The sequence below is a fragment of the Balaenoptera musculus genome, chromosome 9 (genome assembly GCF_009873245.2).
Source record: "Balaenoptera musculus isolate JJ_BM4_2016_0621 chromosome 9, mBalMus1.pri.v3, whole genome shotgun sequence".
NCBI lineage: Eukaryota > Metazoa > Chordata > Mammalia > Artiodactyla > Balaenopteridae > Balaenoptera > Balaenoptera musculus.
In genome coordinates, this window is record NC_045793.1 from 73,089,415 (window position 1) to 73,111,304 (window position 21,890).

The 21,890-nt window shown below is 37.9% G+C and overlaps 1 protein-coding gene across 1 annotated transcript in view; it reads left to right on the forward strand.

The window, feature by feature from the left end:
* Window positions 1–21,890, forward strand: part of HDAC9 (histone deacetylase 9) — a 575,085-nt gene that overhangs the window by 550,150 nt on the left and 3,045 nt on the right. The gene's annotated exons all lie outside the window — the stretch shown is intronic.

The following is a 21,890-nucleotide window of genomic DNA, read 5'->3' on the forward strand; positions in this document are numbered from 1 at the left end:
TTTCAGGGTTCCCTTTTGAATTGTTTACAAACAAGTGTTTAATTGGAAAAAAGAAAAACACAATGCACTAGAAGCATAAGTAAAATGAGATGCACGGTGACTTTAGCTTCCCATCATCCTCATCTTCATCTCAACTCCTTCAGTCCTGTCTTCTTACCACTACAGAGGAAGAGGAGGTTGTGACTCTGGAATCAGCTTCCCTAGGTTCAGATTCCATCTCCATCTTAATAATTGTTGATCAGTGGCAAGTTACTTATCTCTCTGGGCTTTACTTTCTTTGTCTTTAAAATGAAGGGGAAATTTCAGAGGGTTTTGAGGCTGAAATAATACATGTTAAGAACTTAACACAACACTTGACACAGGGTAAGTACTCAATATTAAGGTTGACTTTTGTTATTTTTTCTTTTTTCCTGCTTCCTCAGTTTGCTCTATTCTTTCCCTCAATACATTGTTCATCATCCAGGGATCTATAATATTAGAAATAGAGAGGCTGTACCTGGGCATCTATATGTTTAACTGTTCATAGGTTAAATCAATAGTATAGTCATTAAAAATAAGAGATTGATAAATAATCGCTAAGCAGTAAATTGATTCAGTTAACTAAGCTGTGGTTAGCTGACTTAAGAACTTTCACAATGCCCAATACATTGTAGGTAATTAATAAACGAATGCTTATTGAATGAATGAGTCCAAGACAGACAACAAGATGTTGTTAAAATAGTAACAGAACAATTTGTAATGATATCTGAGGTTTCTTTGTCTCCTTGTCTCTATGTACTATGTTTTCTGAGGGAATCAGTGTTTTTATCGTTTACAAGAGTTTTCAAAATGTGTATTTTACATTTTTTCTTCCATAGTACTAATTGACAGTGTCCATTTTCAGCTATGTTGGCTAACCAGAGTCCATAGTACTCATATCATAAAGATCGATTGACTGAGGAGACATGATAAAGGTGGGAAGGGAAAGCGAAGTGTCTGAATGGAGAAAGGAACTGTCTTTCGTGAGGTGGAGGGGCTATGGGAGTCATGCTGACAGATTACAGGATTATTCTGCGACTTGCAGAATGAGGAGGGAGAAAATCCGGTTCATTTATTCTTTAAACATTTTCTGATTATTTTTTATGTGCCAGACAAAGTGTTGGGAGTCAAGGTCACAAAGCTTCCGTGGCGTCTTCAAAATATCCACGTACTTCGAGGTTGTATTAGTTTTCTATTGCTATCTTAACCAAAAAATTACTACAAACTTCGTGGCTCAAAATGACAAAAAGGTCAGAAGGGTGACAAGTCTCTGGGCTAAAATATAGAGGTTGGCAAGATCTTTTCCTTTCTGGAGGCTCTAGGGAAGAAACTGTTTCCTTGCCTTTCCCACTTTTTAGAGGCTGCCTGCATTCCTTGGTTCATGACCCCCTTCCTCTGTCTTCAAAGCCAGCAACTTTACATCTGTCTGACCTTTCTTCAGTCATCACATCTCTCTCTGACTGAAAGAAAAAAGCTGGGAAAACTGGCTTAAAACCAGGAAAGTTTCTCTGCTTGTAAGGACTCATATGATTAGATTGGACTCACCAGGATCATTTCTCTATCTCAAGGTCCTTAACCTTAATCATATCTACAAAGTCAGTTTGGCTACACAAGGTAACATATTCACTTCCAGGGATTAGTACATGGACATCTTTGGGGGCTATCATTCTTCCTACCACAGGATCAGACATGAACGACCAACTATTGTAAATGATAGGTCATTTGATAGACCGAGCTCCAGAATAAAAGAAGACCTAACATAGGCCAAGAACTGGGGAACAAATCACTGAGCCAGGGTAGAAAAACAGAGGATTTCAACTAGTGAATAAGAACAGAGGCATCCAAGATACAAAAAATAGCTTGAGCAAACCATCTATTTTTTTTAATTTTTATTTTATATTGGAGTATAGTTGATTAACAATATTGTGTTAGTTTCAGATGCACAGCGAAGTGATTCAGTTATACATGTATCTATTGCTTTTCAAGCTCTTTTCCCATTTAGGTGATTACCGAATATTGACTAGAGTTCCCTGTGCTATACAGTAGGTCCTTGTTGGTTATTTATTTAAAATATAGCAGTGTGTACATGTCAATCCCAAACTCCCAGTCTATCCCTCCCTCCGCCCCTGCTTCCCCCCAGTAACCATAAGTTTGTTCCTGAAGTATGTGAATCTGTTTCTGTATTGTAAATTAGTTCATTTGTATCATTTTTTAGATTCCGCATATAAGTGATATCATATGTTGTTTGTCTTTCTGTCTGACTTACTTCACTTACTATGATAATCTCCAGGTCCATCCACGTTGCTGCAAATGGCACTATTTCATTCTTTTTTATGGCTGAGTAACATTCCATTGTATATATGTACCACATCTGCTTTATACATTCTTCTGTTGATGGACATTAGGTTGCTTCCATGTCTTGGCTATTGTAAATAGTGCTGCAGTGAACATTGGGGTGCATGTATCTTTTCGAAGTATGGTTTTCTCCAGATATATCCCCAGGAGTGGGATTGCTGGATCACATGGTAGCTCTGTTTTTAGTTTTTTAAGGAACCTCCATACTGTTCTCCATAGTGGCTGCACCAATTTACATTTCCACCAACAGTGTAGGAAGGTTCCCTTTTCTCCACACCCTTTCCAGCATTTATTCCTTGTAGACTTTTTGATAATGGCCATTCTGACTGGTGTGAGGTGATATCTTATCGTAGTTTTGATTTGTATTTCTCTAATAATTAGTGATGTTGAGCATCTATTCATGGGCCTCTTGGCCATCTGTAAGTATTCTTTGGAGAAATGTCTATTTAGGTCTTCTGCCCATTTTTTGATTGGGTTGTTTGGGCTTTTTTTTTGATATTGAGCCTCAAGAGCTGTTTGTAAATTTTGGAGACTAATCCCTTGTCAGTCACATTGTTTGTTTGCAAATATTGTCTCCCATTCTTTGGGTTGTCTTTTCATTTTGTTTATGGTTTCCTTTGCTGTGCAAAAGCTTTTGAGTTTAATTAGGTCCCATTTGTTTATTTTTGTTTTCATTTCCATTACTCTAGTAGGTGGATCAAAAAAGATCTTGCTGCGATTTATGTCAGAGTGTTCTGCATGTGTTTTCCTGTAAGAGTTTTATAGTGTCCAGTCTTACATTTAGGTCTTTAATCCATTTTGAGTTTATTTTTGTGTATGGTGTTAAAGAATGTTCTAATTTCATTTTTTTTACACTTTTCCTAGCACCATTTATTGAAGAGACTGTCTTTCCTCAATTAATTATATAGTCTTGCCTCCTTTGTTGTAGATTAATTGACCATAGGTACATAGTTCTGACTTGCATTTCCCTGATGATTAGTGATGTTGAGCATCTTTTCATGTACCTGTTGGTCATCTATATGTCTTCTTTGGAAAAATGTCTATTCAGATCTTCTACCATTAAGGGCTACTGCGAATAAAGCTGCTATGAAGATTTGTTATTGTGGAAAAAACACATAACTTTTACCATCTGAACCATTTTTAAGTGTACAGTACAGTAGTGTTAGCTACATGCCCATTGTCGTGCAACATATCTCTAGGACTTCTTTTTTGTCTTGCAAAACTGAAACTCTATTAAACAACTTCCATTTTCCCCTCCCCCCAGCTCCTGGCAACCACCATTCTACTTTCTATTTCTAAGAATTTGACTACTTTAGATACATCAAATAAGTGGAATCATGCAGTATTTGCCTTTTTGTGACTGGCTTACTTCACTTAGCATAACGTTTTTTTGTCAAGGTTTATCCCTGTTGTAGCATATGACAAAATTTCTACCTTTTTTATGGCTGAGTAATATTTCATTGTATGTGTATACCACATTTTCTTTATCCATTCATCTGACAATGGACATTTAGGTTGCCTCCACCTCTTGGCTATTGAAGCTTCAATGACTATAAATGTGCAATTATCTCTTCAAGAACCTATTTTGAATTATTTTGCATATATACCCAGAAGTGGGATTTCTGGATCATATGGTAATTCTATTTTTAATTTTTTGAGGAACGTTTTATACAAGTTTTTACTTTGTGAACACAAGCACTCAGTTTTCTTTAATGTACACCGAGGAGTGGAGTTGCCAAGTTATAGGAAAGTCGTATGTCTTACTTTATAAACAAAACTTCCAAACTGCTTTCCAAAATGGCTGTACCATTTTTCATTCCCGCCATCAATGAATGCCAGTTCCAGTTGTTTTATATCCTCACCTGCACTTTCTATAATTGTTCCTTATAGTTTTAGCCTTTCTAGTGGGTATGTGGTGATAGTCCATAGTGCTTTCAAAATTTCTCTGAAGAGCCATATTTATGTCCATATCAGGTCTTCATGGAACATACCCTCCCCTCCTTCTGTTTGGAATACTTAGCTTGTCTTCCTTCTCTTCTCACTGACCCTTCACTGGCCTTCCCATTGTCTTCCAACTTACCTTTTAGATCTCATATCAAATATCACTTCCTCTTCTTGGACAATTTTCACTGACCTTCAATCCCAAAATTAGATCAGGTCCATCTGTTATACTGTATTATGTCTCCCTATAATTCCAGTACCTAGAACACAACCAGGGTGCATTACAGACACTCAGTAATTATTTCTCCAGTCAATGAAAACTTCAGTAATCCGGGGAATGCCAGCATTGGTGGAGATGTGGGGCTCTGGAGCTCTCATAGCTGTGGGAAGGTAAACTATGGCAGCATTCTGAGAAGCAGTTTACTACCATTTTTAGTATACACAGAACATATAACCTGGTAATCTTGCTCCTGGGAATGTATATTGAAGACATTCTCATCTAGGGTAATTAGAAGACATGTACTAAGAAGTTCACTACAGCTTCTTTGTGGGGGGTAGAGAGGAGGAGTCAAACCCAGTGTCCATTATTGGAAGAACAAATGGTTAAAATGTGGTGAAGGTACACCACAGAGGAGACGCCATGTAGCACTTGGCCGCTACAGACTAGATAAACATAATTGCTTACAGTGATGTTTATGTAATAACTACACTACTGGGTGAGAAAAGTAAGCAACAGAAATCATACATGTGTGTATAAAGATAAAATTAAAATATACGGTCATAAAACAATAATATATAGCTTTAAAGAACACCCTATGAACAGATAATGCACATAACAGGAATTAGCTCTCTGTCGCCTGCCTCTTGCGAGAGCACCGGAATCACAACTAACTGTGGAACAATCATCGACAGGAAGACACTGGCACTCACCAAAAAAGATACCCCATATCCAAAGACAAAGGAGAAGCCACAGTGAGACAGTAGGAGGGGCACAATCACAATAAAATCTAATCCTATAACTGCTGGGTGGGTGACTCACAAACTGGAGAACACTTATACCACAGAAGTCCACCCACTGGAGTGAAGGTTCTGAGCCCCACGTTAGGCTTTCGAACCTAGGGGTCTGGCAATAGGAGGAGGAATTCCTAGAGAATCAGACCTTGAAGGCTAGCGGGATTTGACTGCAAGACTTCAACAGGACGGGGGGAAAACAGAGACTCCACTCTTGGAGGGCACACACAAAGTAGTGTGTGCACCAGGACCCAGGGAAAGGAGCAGTGACCCCATAGGAGACTGAACCAGACCTACCTGATAGTGTTGGAGGGTCTCCTGCAGAGGTCAGGGGTGGCTGTCTCTCACTGTGAGGACAAGGACACCGGCAGCAGAAGTTCTGGAAAGTACTCCTTGGCATGAGCCCTCCCAGAGTCCGCCATTAGCCCCACCAAAGAGCCCGGGTACACTCCAGTGTTGGGTCGCCTCAGGCCAAAAACCAACAGGGAGGGAACACACAGCCCCACCCATCAGCAGACAAGCAGATTAAAGTTTTACTGAGCTTTGCCCACCAGAGTAACAGCCAGCTCTACCCACCACCATTCCCTCCCATCAGGAAACTTGCACAAGCCTCTTAGACAGCCTCATCCACCAGAGGGCAGACAGGAGAAGCAAGAAGAACTCCAGTCCCAGCCTGTGGAACAAAAACCACATTCACAGAAAGATAGACAAGATGAAAAGGCAGACAGCTATGTACCAGATGAAGTAACAAGATAAAACCCCAGAAAGATAACTAAAGGAAATGGAGATAGGTAACCTTCCAAAGATTTCAGAATAATGATAGTGAAGATGATCCAGGACCTTGGAAAAAGAATGGAGGCAAAGATCTAGAAGATGCAAGAAATGTTTAACAAAGACATAGAAGAATTAAAGAACAAACAGAAATGAACAATAACTGAAATGAAAAATACACTAGATGGAATCAATAGCAGAATAACTGAGGCAGAAGAATGGGTAAGTGACCTGGAAGACAGAATGGTGGAATTCACTGCTGCAGAACAGAATAAACAAAAAAGAATGAAAAGAAATGAAGAAAGCCTAAGAGACCTCTGGGACAACATTAAATGCAACAACATTCACATTATAGGAATCACAGAAGAAGAGAGAGAGAAAGGACCCGAGAAAATATTTGAAGAGATTATATTGGAAAACTTCCTCACATGGGAAAGGAAATAGCCACCCAAGTCCAGGAAGTGCAGAGAGTCCCATACAGGATAAACCCAAGGAGAAACACACCGAGACACATAGTAATCAAATTGACAAAAATCAAAGACAAAGAAAAATTACTGAAAGCAGCAAGGGAAAAACAACAAATAACATACAAGGGAACTCCCATAAGGTTAACAGCTGATTTCTCAAAAGAAACTCTACAAGGCAGAAGGGAGTGGCATGACATATTTAAAGTGATGAAAGGGAAGAACCTACAACCAAGATTACTCTACCCTCAAGGAGCTCATTCAGATTCAATGGAGAAATCAAAAGCTTTACAGACAAGCAAAAGCTAAGAGAATTCAGCACCACCAAACCAGCTCTACAACAAATGCTAAAGGAACTTCTCTAAGTGGGAAACACAAGAGAAGAAAAGGACCTACACAAACAAACCCAAAACAATTAAGAAAATGGTCATAGGAACATACATATCGATAATTACCTTAAACGTGAATGGATTAAATGCTCCGACCAAAAGACACAGGCTCGCTGAATGTATACAAAAGCAAGACCCATATATATGCTGTCTATAAAGAGACCCACTTCAGACCTAGGGACACATACAGACTGAAAGTGAGGGGATGGAAAAAGATACGCCATGCAAATGGAAATCAAAAGAAAGCTGGAGTAGCAATACTCATATCAGATAAAATAGACTTTAAAGTAAAGAATGTTACAAGAGACAAGGAAGGACACTACATAATGATCAAGGGATCAATCCAAGAAGAAAATATAACAATTATAAATATATATGCACCCAACATAGGAGCACCTAAATACATAAGGCAACTGCTAACAGCTGTAAAAGAGGAAATTGACAGTAACACAATAACAGTGGGGGACTTTAACACCTCACTTACACCAATGGACAGATCATCCAAACAGAAAATTTATAAGGAAACACAAGCTTTAAATGACACAATAGGCCAGATAGGTTTAATTGATATTTATAGGACATTCCATCCAAAAACAGCAGATTACACTTTCTTCTCAAGTGCACAAAGAACATTCTCCAGGATAGATCACATCTTGGGTCACAAATGAAGCCTCAGTAAATTTAAGAAAATTGAAATCATATCAAGCATCTTTTCTGACCACAACGCTATGAGATTAGAAATCAGTTACAGGAAAAAAACCGTAAAAAACACAAACATATGGAGGCTAAACAATACGTTACTAAATAACCAAGAGATCACTGAAGAATTCAAAGACGACATCAAAAAATACCTAGAGACAAATAACAATGAAAACACGACGATCCAAAACCTATCTGATGCAGCAAAAGCAGTTCTAAGAGGGAAGTTTATAGCAATACAAGCCTACCTCAAGAAACAAGAAAAATCTCAATAAACAATCTAACCTTAAACCTAAAGGAACTAAAGAAAGAACAAACAAAACCCAAACTTAGCAGAAGGAAAGAAATCATAAAGATGAGAGCAGAAATACATGAAATTGAAACAAAGAAAACAATGGCAAACACCAATAAAACTAAAAGCTGGTTCTTTGAGAAGATAAACAAAATTGATAAACCATTAGCCAGACTCATCAAGAAAAAGAGGGAGAGGACTCAAATCAATAAAATTAGAAGTGAAAAAGGAGAAGTTACAACAGACACTGCAGAAATACAAAGCATCCTAAGAGACTACTACAAGCAACTGTATGCCAATAAAATGGACAACCTGGAAGAAATGGACAAATTCTTAGGTATAAACTTCCAAGACTGAACCAGGAAGAAATAGAAAATATGAACAGACCAATCAGAAGTAATGAAATTGAAACTGATTAAAAATCTTCCAACAAACAAAAGTCCAGGACCAGATGGCCTCACAGGTGAATTCTATCAAACATTTAGAGAAGAGCTAACACCCATTCTTCTCAAACTCTTCCAAAAAACTGTGGAGGAAGGAACACTCCCAAACTCATTCTATGAGGCCACCATCACCCTGATACCAAAACCAGACAAAGATACTACAAAAAAAGAAAAATACTGACCAGTATCACTGATGAATATAGATGCAAAAACCCTCCACAAAATACTAGCAAACAGAATCCAACAACACATTAAAAGGATCATACACCACGATCAAGTGGGATTTATCCCATGGATGCAAGGATTCTTCAATATACACAAATCAATCAGTGTGATACACCATATTAACAAACTGAAGAATAAAAACCATACGATCATCTCAATAGATGCAGAAAAAGCTGTTGACAAAATTCAACACCCACTTATATTAAAAACTCTCCAGAAAGTGGGCATAGAGGGAACCTACCTCAACATAATAAAGGCCATATACAACAAACCCACAGCAAACATCATTCCCAATGGTGAAAAACTGAAAGCATTTCCTCTAAGATCAGGAACAAGACAAGGATGTCCACTGTCACCACTATTATTCAACATAGTTTTGGAAGTCCTAGCCATGGCAGTCAGAGAAGAAAAAGAAATAAAAGGAATACAAACTGGAAAAGAAAAAGTAAAACTGTCACTGTTTGCAGATGACATGATACTATACATAGAGAATCCTAAAGATGCCACCAGAAAACTACTAGAGCTAATCAATGAATTTGGTAAAGTTGCAGGCTACAAAATTAATGCACAGAAATCTCTTGCATTCCTATACACTAATGATGAAAAATCTGAAAGAGAAATTAAGGAAACACTCCCATTTGCCTTTGCAACAAAAAGCATAATATACCTAGGAATAAACCTACCTAGGGAGACAAAAGACCTGTAGGGGGAAAACTATAAGACACTGATGAAAGAAATTAAAGATGATACAAACAGATGGAGAGAGATACCACGTTCTTGGATTGGAAGAATCAATATTGTGAAAATGACTATATTACCCAAAGCAATCTACAGATTCAATGCAATCCCTATCAAATTACCAATGGCATTTTTTACAGAACTAGAACAAAAAAAATCTTAAAATTTGTATGGAGACACAAAAGACCCAGAATAGCCAAAGCAGTCTTGAGGGAAAAAAATGGAGCTGGAGGAGTCAGACTCCCTGACTTCAGACTATACTACAAAGCTACAGTAATCAAGACAATATGGTACTGGCACAAAAACAGAAATATAGATCAATGGAACAGGATAGAAAGCCCAGAGATAAACCCATGCACCTATGGTCAAGTAATCTATGACAAAGGAGGCAAGGATATACAGTGGAGAAAAGACAGCCTCTTCAATAAGTGGTGCTGGGAAAACTGGACAGCTACATGTAAAAGAATGCAATTAGAACACTCCCTAACACCATACACAAAAATAAGCTCAAAGTAGATTAGAGACCTAAATGTAAGACCAGACACTATAAAACTCTTAGAGGAAAACATAGGAAGAACACTCTTTGACATAAATCCCAGCAAGATGTTTTTTGATCCACCTCCTAGAGAAATGGAAATAAAAACAAAAATAAACAAATGGGACCTAATGAAACTTCAAAGCTTTTGCAAAGCAAACTACAAACAAGACAAAAAGACAACCCTCACAATGGGAGAAGGTATTTGCAAACGAAGCAATGGACAAAGGATTAATCTCCAAAATATATAAACAGCTCATGCAGCTCAATATTAAAAAAACAAACAACCCAATCCAAAAATGGGCAGAAGACCTAAATAGACATTTCTCCAAAGAAGACATACAGATGGCCAAGAAGCACATGAAAAGCTGCTCAACATCACTAATTATTAGAGAAATGCAAATCAAAACTACAATGAGCTATCACCTCACACCAATTAGAATGGGCACCATCAGAAAATCTACAAACAACAAATGCTGGAGAGGGTGTGGAGAAAAGGGAACCCTCTTGCACTGTTGGTGGGAATGTAAATTGATACAGCCACTATGGAGAACAGTATGGAGGTTCCTTAAAAAACTAAAAATAGAATTACCATATGATCCAGCAATCCCACTACTGGGCATATACCCAGAGAAACCATAATTCAAAAAGACACATGCACTCCGATTTTCATTGCAGCACTATTTACAATAGCCAGGTCATGGAAGCAGCCTAAATGCCCATCGACAGATGAATGGATAAAGAAGAGGTGGTACATATATACAGTGGAATATTACTAAGCCATAAAAAGAAACGAAATTGGGTCATTTGTAGAGGCGTGGATGGATCTAGAGACTGTCATACAAAGTGAAGTAAGTAAGAAAGTGAAAAACAAATATCGTATATTAATGCATATATATGTAACCTAGAAAAATGGTACAAATGAACCGGTTTGCAGGGCAGAAATTGAGATACAGATGTAGAGAACAAACGTATGGACACCAAGGGGGGAAAGTGGCAGCGGGGTGGGGTGGTGGTGGGATGAATTGGGAGATTGGGATTGACATATGTACACTAATATGTATAAAATGGATAACTAATAAGAAGAACCTGTTGTATAAAAAAAAAAATTCAAAAAAAATTCCCCTCTATCTATGAACCTCTGAAACTAGAAAATAAATTATCAATACTAAATAAAATGTTTTAGCTGAAAAAAAAAACCAGGAATTAGATTGCTTGCCTTGGAGAAGGAAGAGGAAGGTATAGGGATTAAATTAAATCAGTAAACCAAGAGGAAATGTGTCTTTAAAAATAACATTATTAATATAAATTAACAAATACTGCTTTAAAAATCATAGGAAATACCCCTTTAAGGGAAAATACAAGAATTTAATTTTATGCTATATTTTGTCTCAAATTCTTTCTTTCTGCTTTTTATTTTTGCAAATTATCTAAACTACTATGATTGCTGGACCTAACTGATCCTTCCCTTAATGTATGAAATCTTTGCCCTTCATCAATAAAGGACCATCTATGTTCACTTCTACTTGCTATAGTAGAAGTTTGTGTCTTTCAATCAGCTGAACTATTGTACTAAAATTTATCTTTGAATGTTTTATTTTACACTTATTCCTGACCTTCTTATGTCTCTACCTCACCTAATTGCAAAAGGAATTAAATCCAAATATTGAAGATTATCTCTCCCCTTCACCCAGCCCTTTCCACAATTGTGTTTTTGTTAATCAAGATAACCTTGGTATCTGTCTATAAATGATTGAAGTGGGGAGCCCCCCACATTTTCAGAGTACTGCTTCTCACTCTTTCACCAAAAACAGCCATTAAAGGGTCATCCCTGAACAGTTCACTTTCTAAATGTTTCATGAAGATGACTTTTTAAATTAACTTAAAAAAATATGTAGACATATAACAGTTACCTAGGGACAGGGATTAAGTAAAGATAATACTACATCCACTGAGAGCTATGGATATGAGAACACCCAGAGAGCAGGTTGGGGATTATTATTTCAGTTTTAAAGAGAAAACTGAGAATCTAGGGACGGTGACTTGCTCAAAGTTAAATTTTAGAAAATGGCAGAGCTGGGACCTAAATACCTCTACCTTGTGAAATCTACCTTGAAATCCAGGATATTTTCCAACGTGCTATACTAGTAATAAAACTTCTGTGTTGCAAGACACTGAGAGATTTGGCTGGTTATGTGTATTTGTTTCATTAGAATGTGGCAGCAGTTAATTAACTATCTTCCAAAAAAGTGGTTAATGTGAAATGACTTTGAGGGGAGGAAAGCAAAGAGAAGCATATGATGGAAAGCTTTATATTGTACCTTAAAGTCCCCATGTTTCAACAGAAGAAGGTCCATTTTTGCAGTGAATGGTTTGTGCTGAAGACACTTTGCTTACCTCCTCAAAGCCTAGGCTGGATGTCTGGAGAATGCACAGACACTTACCACTGTCTGTGAAATTCCAGCCACAATTGAGTCCTGGATGTGGGGGAAAGATCATCTTGCTGTGGCTTTGGGTTAGAAGTAGGAAAATTCAGATGGAGGGAGTATCATAACCAAGACGGTAGAACAGGAGAACTGAGCCTCTGTCCCCACACAAAGATCAATAATTACACAGCTATCCATGAACAGAAACAGCCCTGGGAGAGCTCAGATGTCCACTTAGAAACACCAGCAACACAGTGGAACAAAAAACCTGAGACTAACTGGACAAAAAAGGAAGAACAGCTTCATTTTGCCTGTGTCATCCCATCCTCCAAGTTGGCATTGCTCAGCACCAAGAGGGAACTCCCCAGGTTAGAAGGAGTTCCCCTCACTGGGAAAGGGAAAACAGGGGTAAACAACCAGCTTCCCCAGCCTTTTGGGACACTGCAGGAAAAGACCCACTTCAGATTCACCTCACCCAGAGAGCAGCAAAGCTGAGATGTATAGATGGCTAGGAACAGGGAAGAAGGGCATGGGGGCTACCAGAGTTCCTAGTGACCTGTTCTTCAAGGACCCCAGCAGCTTTTACCACTGAAGAAACCAATGGCCAGTACAGCCACCTTTGACCCCCCTGCAGTTTTCACCATTGAGGTTTGTACCTTACTGGTTTTCATGTTCATGGTCACCAACTGCCTGAGTCCCTCCTCATCCCCTCCCTGCCACACACACACAGCTTGGGACCCATACTGGTGATCAGCCCCAGCCTCTGTGGCTGCACAAGTGCAAGATGCCCACCGAAACCCTGCTGTGCACCTCCATGCTGCCAGCCTGACTCCCATCACCAGCCTCCACTGCTCTGTGCCCGCCTGTGGCAAGAGCTGCAATCATGGAAGTCCATGCTGACAGCCAAGGCCCCCACAAATGCCTGTGGGCCAGGATTCAGTCCTGTCTCCCGTTACCGGCCTGAACCACAACTTCAGCTAGCTCCTCCAGCTGTGTACCTGCACCTCCCCCCACCCTTGGCCCAACTCACATCACAAACCTCTACTACCATGCTCACACCTGTGGTGAGACTCTTCCTCCATGGCAGTGCACCCCTACAGCCAAGGCCTCCAAAACTGCTATGGGCCCACATCTGGCCCTGACTCCTGTCACTGGCCTGCACTGCTGGGCTCAGTGTCAGTTAGCTCCCCCAGCTATGTGCTTGCACCCTGCCAGCCTGAGTTCCAACACCAGACTCCATTACCATGGCCCCATGGAAAGACCCTGCAATCACAGGAGTGCATGCCCAGAGCCAGTGCCCCCACAGCTGATACTGTACCTGCGGTTGGCCCTGGCCCTTGCCACTGCATGTGTGTCTGAAACTGGCCCTTGACACTACACAGGCACCTGAAGCTGGCCCTGCAGTCAAGTGTGTGAACCACTGGTTCCAGCCACTACAGCACCTGCCCTGGTCCCTAGCTGCTGTATCTGAAGAAGATGCTGAAGACCCCCAAAACCCTTAGTCAGTCCAGGACCCCCCCCACACACCATAGTACTCACCAAGGGCCACATAACTGTCATTGTTGTGGACCTGAAAGGCCTGAGCCAACAAGATATCATGCCCCCTCTGCCCCAGAGCCACAGGGATCACGAAGAGGCAGGGAAACATAACACCACCAAAGGATCACAGTAAACTTCTACTAACTGACCCCCAAAGAAATGGAGATACATGAATTGCCTGAAAAAGGATTAGAAATAATTTTTCTAAAGATGCTCAGAGAGTTGAATTACAAGAGAACACCGATAAACAATTTAACAAAAATCAGGAAAATAATACCAGAACAAAATGAGAAGTTCAAGAAAGAGATAGAAAACGTAAACAAGTACCAAAACAGAAAGTTTGTATCTGTAGAGTACAATAACTAAATTAAAGAATTCAATAGAGTTAAACATCAGACTGAACCAAGCAGAAGAGTCGATGAGCTTGAAAAGAGATGATTTGAAATTATCCAGTCAGAGGAGCAAAATGAAAAAAAAAAAAAAACAACAACAACAAGAAAGGGGATATAGAAAGCCTGTGGGACTTATGAGACACCATTATGACAAACAACCTATGAATTATTAGAGTCCCAGGAGGGGAAGAGAGGAAAGAAGGAAAAGAAAGCTTATTTAAAGTAATAATGGCTGAGAACTTCCCAAACCTGAGGAGAGATTTGAACATACAAGTTCATAAAGCTAATAGGTCAGCCCCAAATTTCAATCCAAAATGATCTTCTCCAAGACTCATAATAAAACTCAAAAATCAGAGACAAAGAGAATTTTAAAAGCAACAAGAGAAAATTTTTCTCTCTTACAAGTGAACCTTCATAAGCCTATTAGTGGATTTCTCAGCAGAAACCTTGCAGGCCAGGAGAGAGTAGGGTGATATATTCAAAGTGCTGAAAGAAAAAAACTGCCAACCAGACTACTTTACCTGACAAAGTTTTCCTTTAGAAATTAAGGTGAGATAAAAAGACTTTACCAAACAAAAAAAAAAGTTGAAGTAGTTCATCACCACAAGACTTTCCTTACAAGAAGTGCTGAAAGGAGTCCTTCAAGCTACAAAGAAAGTACGATAACTACTAACGTGAAAACATATGAAAATGTACAACACACTGGTAAAGGTAAGTATATAGTCAGATTCAGAATACTCTAATACTATAATATGGTGATGTGTTAAACACCTAACTCTAGGATAAAGGTCAAAGGACAGAAGTATTTTAAATAGCTATAACTACAGTAATTTGTTCATGGATACACAATATAAAAAAAATCATGACATCAAAAACAAACTATAACACACCATTGTAAAGCAATTATACTCCAATAAAGATGTTAAAAAAGAAAAAAACTATAGACAGGAGGAGTAAAAGGGTAGAGTTTTGTATGCAATTTAAGTTGTTGTCAGCTTAAAATTAGACTGTTATGTCTATAAGATGTTTCAAGTAAGCCTTGGGGTAACCACAAAGCAAAAACCTATGGTAGGGCTTCCCTGGTGGTGCAGTGGTTAAGAATCCACCTGCCAGTGCAAGGGACATGGGTTCAAGCCCTGGTCCGGGAAGATCCCACATGCTGCAGAGCAACTAAGCCCGTGCACCACAACTACTGAGCCTGCACTCTACAGCCCACGAGCCACAACTACTGAGCCCGTGTGCTACAACTACTGAAGCCTGTGAGCCTAGAGCCTGTGCTCTGCAACAAGAGAAGCCACTGCGATGAGAAGCCCATGCACCGCAACGAAGAGTAGCCCCCACTTGCTGCAACTGGAGAAAGCCCACGTGCAGCAACGAAGACCCAATGCAGCCAAAAATAAATAAATAAATTTATTAAAAAAAAAAAAAAGAACCTACAGTAGATAGCTAAAGATAAAGAGAAGGGAAATAAAGCATACCACTATGGAAAGTCATCAGTTTAAAAGGAAGACATTAAGAGAGGAAGAAATGAACAAAGTACAAAACAGCAAGAAAACAATTAACAAAATGGCAATAGTAAGTTGTTAACTATTAATAATTATTTTAAATGTAAATGGCCCAAAGTGAAGGTATGGAAAAGGATATTTCACGCAAATAGAAACCAAAATAGAGCAGGAGTAGCTATACTTATATCTGGAAAAAAAATAGACTTTAAGTCTAAACTGTAACAAGAAACAAAGAAGGTCATTATATGGTGATAAAAAGATCAATTCATTAAGAGGATACAATAATTTTAAATACATATACACCCAACATCTGAGTATCTAAATACATTAAGCAAATACTAACAGATCTGAAGGGAATAATATAGACAACAGTACAATAATAGTAGGGAACTTCAATACCACACTTTCTACAATGGATAGATTATCCAGGCAGAAAATCAATAAGGAAACATTGGACTGGATCTATACTTTATATCAAATGGACCTAACAGACATATCCAGAGCATTCCATGCAACAGTAGGAAAATACCTGTTCCTCTCAAGTGCACCTAGAACATTCTCTAGGATAGGTCATATGTTAGGTCACAGAACAAGTCTTAGCAAATTTTAAAAGACTGAAATCATACTATGTATCTTTTATGACCACAGTGGTGTGAAACTAGAAATCAGTAACAGAAGGAAAACGAGAAAATTCACAAATGTGTGGAAATTAAACAACACATTCCTGTTTAACTAATGGATCAAAGATGAAATCAAAGAAAATCAAAACTTACCATGAAACAAACAAAAATGGACACACAGCATAACAAAACTTATGGGATGCAGCAAAAGCAGTGCTGAGGCAAATTTACAGCAATAAATGCATACATTAAAAAAAAAACCTCAAATAAACAACCTAACTTTACAGCTTAAGGAACTAGAAAATGAACAACAAAGTAACCGCAAAGTTAGGATAACAAAAATCAGAGCAGAAATAAATGAAATAGATAATAGAAAAGCAATAGAAAAGATCAACAAAACTAACAGTTGGTTTTTTAAAAAGATTTTAAAAATTGACAAACCTTTAAATAGACTTACCAAGAAAAAAAGAGAGAGGACTCAAATAAATAAAATTATAAATGAAAGAGGAGACATTATAGCTGATACCACACAAATACAAACCATCACAAGAGACTACTATGAACAATTATATGCCAACAAGTTGGACAACCTATAAGAAATGAGTAAGTTCCTAGAAGCATACAATCTACCAAGACTAAATCATGAAAAAAACAGAAAATCTGAACATACCAATATTGAGTAAGGAGATTGGATCAGTAAACCAAAACCTCTCCAAAAAGAAAAGCCCAGTCCCAGATGGTTTCACTGGTGAATTCTTCCAAACATTTAAAGAGGAATTAACACCAGTTCTCAAACTCATCCAAAAAATTGAAAGCCTGCTCTCCCTCCCCACCCAAAACCTGGGAAGGGAGCAGGGCCAGCCCAGAAACTGGTGTCTAACAGACATTACCTGTCACAGCTGCCTTTCACAAGGTCCCACCTCCCAGACTCACCATGGGACCCAGAACTCTAGTTACCTGCCTGTGGCCTTGGGGTAGGTGACAATCCCCCTTTCTGGTCATCTGTATCTGGTTTTTTTTTTTTTTTTTTGGCTGCGTCAGGTCTTAGTTGTGGCGTGCAGGCTCTTTGTTGAGATGCGCGGGCTTTTCTCTAGTTGTAGCACATGGGCTTCTCTCTAGTTGCGGCGCATGGGTTCCAGAGCACTTGGGCTCTGCAGTTTGCGGCACGCAGGCTCTCTAGTTGTGGCGTGCAGGCTCAGTACTTGCGGCGCGCGGGCTTAGTTCCCCCGCGGTATGTGGGATCTTAGTTCCCTGACCAGGGATTCGTCATTTGTATCTGAATATCTGATTTACTGATTTAGGGAATCTATCACTCCTAAACTCATTTTATGCAGCCACTACCCTGATACCAAAGCTAGATAAGGATACTGCAAGAAAAGAAAACTATAGGCCAATATCCCTGATAAACATAGACACAATAATCCTCAGCAAAATACTAGCAAACCAATTTCAACAGCATATTAAAAGGATGATACACCATAAGCAAGTGGGATTTATCCCTGGGAGCAAGGATGGTTCAACATATGCAAACCAATGAATGTGATACACCACGTTAATGAAATAAAAGATAAAAATCATTGTCTTTTCAATAGATGCATAAAAAGCAGCAACAAAATTCAACATTCTTTCATAATAAAAACTCTCAACCAAATTGGGTATAGAAGGAACATACTTCAACATAATAGAAGCCATATATGACAAACCCACAGCTAACATCATTCATACTCAACAGTAAAAAACTGAAAGATTTCCCTCTAAGATCAGAAACAAGACAAGGGTTTCTTAACATGATCCTGTACTTCTATGTAAAAAATCCTAAAGACTCCACCAAAAAAAAAAAAAAAAACTGTTAGTAATAATAAATGAATTCAGTAAACTTTCAGGATAAAAACTAAGATCTGTATACCAAAAACAGTAAGATCTGATGAAAGAAATTGAAGAAGACACAAATAAATGGAAAGATATTCCACGTTCATGTATCAGAAGAGTTAATATTATTAAAACATCCACACTAGTCAAAGTCACTGATAGATTCAATGCAATCCCTCTCAGAATTCCAATGGCATTTTTCACAGAAATAGAAAAAATATCCTAAAATTCAGTGGGATTACCAAAGACCCTGAATAGCCATAGCAATCTTGAGCAAGAACAAAGCTGGAGGCTTCACACATCCTGAGTTCAAATATTACAAAGCTGTAGTAATCAAGAGTATGGCATTGGCATAAAAACAGACACATAGACCAATGGAACAGAATTGAGAGCCCAGAAATAAACCCTCACATATACTGTCAACTAATATTTGACAAGGGAGTCAAGAATACTCAATGGGCTAACAATAATCTCTTTGATAAATGGTGTTGGGAGAACTGGACATTTATTCATACACAAAAGAAAGCAACTGGACCCCTACCTTATACCACTCACAAAAATTAACTGGAAGTGTATTAAGAACTTAAATGTAAGACTTGAAACTATAAAACTCTTAGAAGAAAACAAAGAAAAAAAGCTCCTTGACTTTGGTCTTTACAATTAATTTTTTGGATATGACAACAAAAGAAAAAGCAACAAAAGAAAAAAGTAGCCCCTGCTTACCGCAACTGGAGAAGACCCACGTGCAGCAACGAAGACCCAACGCGGCCAAAAATTTAAAATAATAATAATAATAAATAAATAAATTTATAAAAAAATATGAGCAAGTGCAATGACATCAAACTAAAAACTTTTGCACAGCCAAAGAATCAACAAAGTGAAAGGGCAACCTATGAAATACAAGAAAATATTTGCAAACCATATATCTGATAAGGGGTTAATATCCAAAATATATATGGAGCTCATACAATTCAATAGCAATAAATAAGTAAATAAATTAACTCAATTTTAAAATACGAAAAGGACCAGAATAGATATTTTTCTAAAGAAGACATACAAATAGCCAACAGGTACATGGGAAGGTTCTCAGCATCACTAATTATCAGGAAAATGCAAAGCAAAACCACACCAAGATATCACTTTACATGTGCTAAAACAGCTTGCATCAAAAAGACAAGAGATAACAAATTAGTGAGGATATGGAGAAAGTGACCTATTTGCACTGTTGATGGGAATGTAAATTGATGCAGCTGCTATGGAAGACAGTATGGAGGTTCCTCAAGAAAGTAAAAGTAGAACTACCATGTGATCCAGTAATCCCACTTCTGGGTATATATCCAAAGGAAACAAAATCACTATCTTGAAGAGGTATCTGCACTCTCATGTTCATTGCAGCACTATTTACAATAGCCAAGACAAGGAAACAACCTAAGTGTCCAGTGATAGATGAATCGACAAAGAAAATGTGGTACATACATACAACAGAATATTATTCAGCCATAAAAAGGAAGGTTCAACGTGGGTGAAACTTGAGAGCATTATGCTAAGATAGAGAAAGATACATACTATATGATCTCACTTATATGTGAAATCTAAAAACACTGAACTCTCTCTATGAGATGATGGATGTTAACTAGACCTATTGTGGTCATCATTTCACAATATGTGTAAGTCAGACTATCATGCTGTACACCTTAAACTGATACAGTGAGGTTTGTCAATTATTTATCAATAAAACTGGAAAAAAAAATGTTGAACTCATAGAAACAGTAGATTGATGGTTAACAGGGGCTGGCGAGATAGAGGAGATGGAACGATGTTGGTCAAAAGGTACAAGCTTCCAGTTATAGGATGAATAAGTTCTGGGGATCTGATATACAGCATGATTACTACAACTAACAATACTGTATTGTATACTCAAAATTTGCTATGAGAGTAAATCTTAAATGTTCTCATCATAACAACAAAAATGGTAATTATGGGAGGTGAAGGATATATTATTGTGGTAAACATTTCACAATATATACGTGTATCAAATCGTCACATTGCCTTAAACTTATACAATGTTATATGCTGATTGTATCTCAATAAAGTTTGGAAAAAGTAAATAGGAGAATTCAGTCTCCATTGGAGTATCTAGTTTGAGGATTCTATACCTGTATAATCCACGTATTCTCAAATGTAAATAAGTTTGCATGTTTACCTATAAATCAGTTTAGTTACTTAAATGTTTTCCTTAATTTAAAATTTTTCTTGTGGGAATGCTGATAATTTTAGTTTGGAAAGATTTCAATAGAGTATGACTCATTTAAATAGCTTTTATCTTATATAGCAGCTCTAAACACTTTCTCACAACTTCCTTATCCAGTATACTGTTGGACAGGCTATAACTTCCTAAGAATTTTTTTTTTTTTTAAGTATTCCACATGGACTCATTTGGAACTCCCTCCTTTTAGTAATGTTAAATAATGAATACCTAATATTTCTCATTCTTTAGAGGATGCATTAAAATCTTTTTTATTACTATTCCATGGATAAAATCTTTCAGTGTTTTAAATTTATTATAAAATTGCTAAATTAAAATGGCAGCTACCTTATTTGTAGATACATAGAAATCTTGGTTTTTTCTTTATATATCTATAAAATAACATGGCTAAATTGTTCACTTGTCTTCATTAACAACAGTGTTCTAAATATAGCAATTTGTTCTAATAGAAAAGTAATTCATTATAGAATACTGGCAAGTAGAAAAACAGTATGAAAAAGAAAATTTAAACCACCTACCTATATTATTCCACCACCCAGAGAGAACTATCTTCCCAATATTGCGTTTCCTTACGGTAGCATAGGCATAACTCTGTATCTGTGTACCATTCAACACAGTTTTATACATATGTTAGATGATGAGGGGACAAATCCAGAGTTAAATAACTACTGCCTCATAGTGTGTATGGTTTGGAAGTCCGTTTTATCTCCTTCATTTTTTTTTAACCTTCACTAATTCTGTAAGGAACATCTTTTTACCTCACGGGTTTTAAACATGAAACCACAGCTTCACAGAAGTATAGTTACAACATGCGCAGTTGCAACATGAGCAAATCGCAGAGCCCAGACTCATACTCAGTTCTCCCGGTATCTCAAACCCCAGCGTTCTTCCCTCAGCAATCCAGCTACCTCATGCATTTGGATTCCTGCTGCAATTTGTCCTTTTGACTAAATTAAAAATCATTCTAAAAGTTTGCCTTAAAACACCCTCAGAGTGTTACTAAATTAAGGCTAAATCTCAAGTATAAATTTTCAAGCAATTAGTTTTGGTTTTGCCAGAGCAGAACACCCCTCAGATGACGCCGAATAAAAACTATTTACACACTACCATAGTGCGTTTCTTGTAAAAAACGTTGGGTCTGTAGCAGTGATTTGCTAATCAGATTCAGAATTTGATTTGAAATGCCTCCGGCAGGCAGCCAATCCAGTTATGAAAGAACAGAAGCAAAAAAACCAGAGCCCTGGTGAGTCTCCTCCAGAAGCTAGCTGGGTCCTTTGCTCTCGTTAGCAAACTGGTTCCATAGGAAATCACTGTAATTGCTCCTAAAATAAAATATCATAGTTAATTTTTTCAATAAATTATTGGACTGTACTAGACACAAAACATGTACAT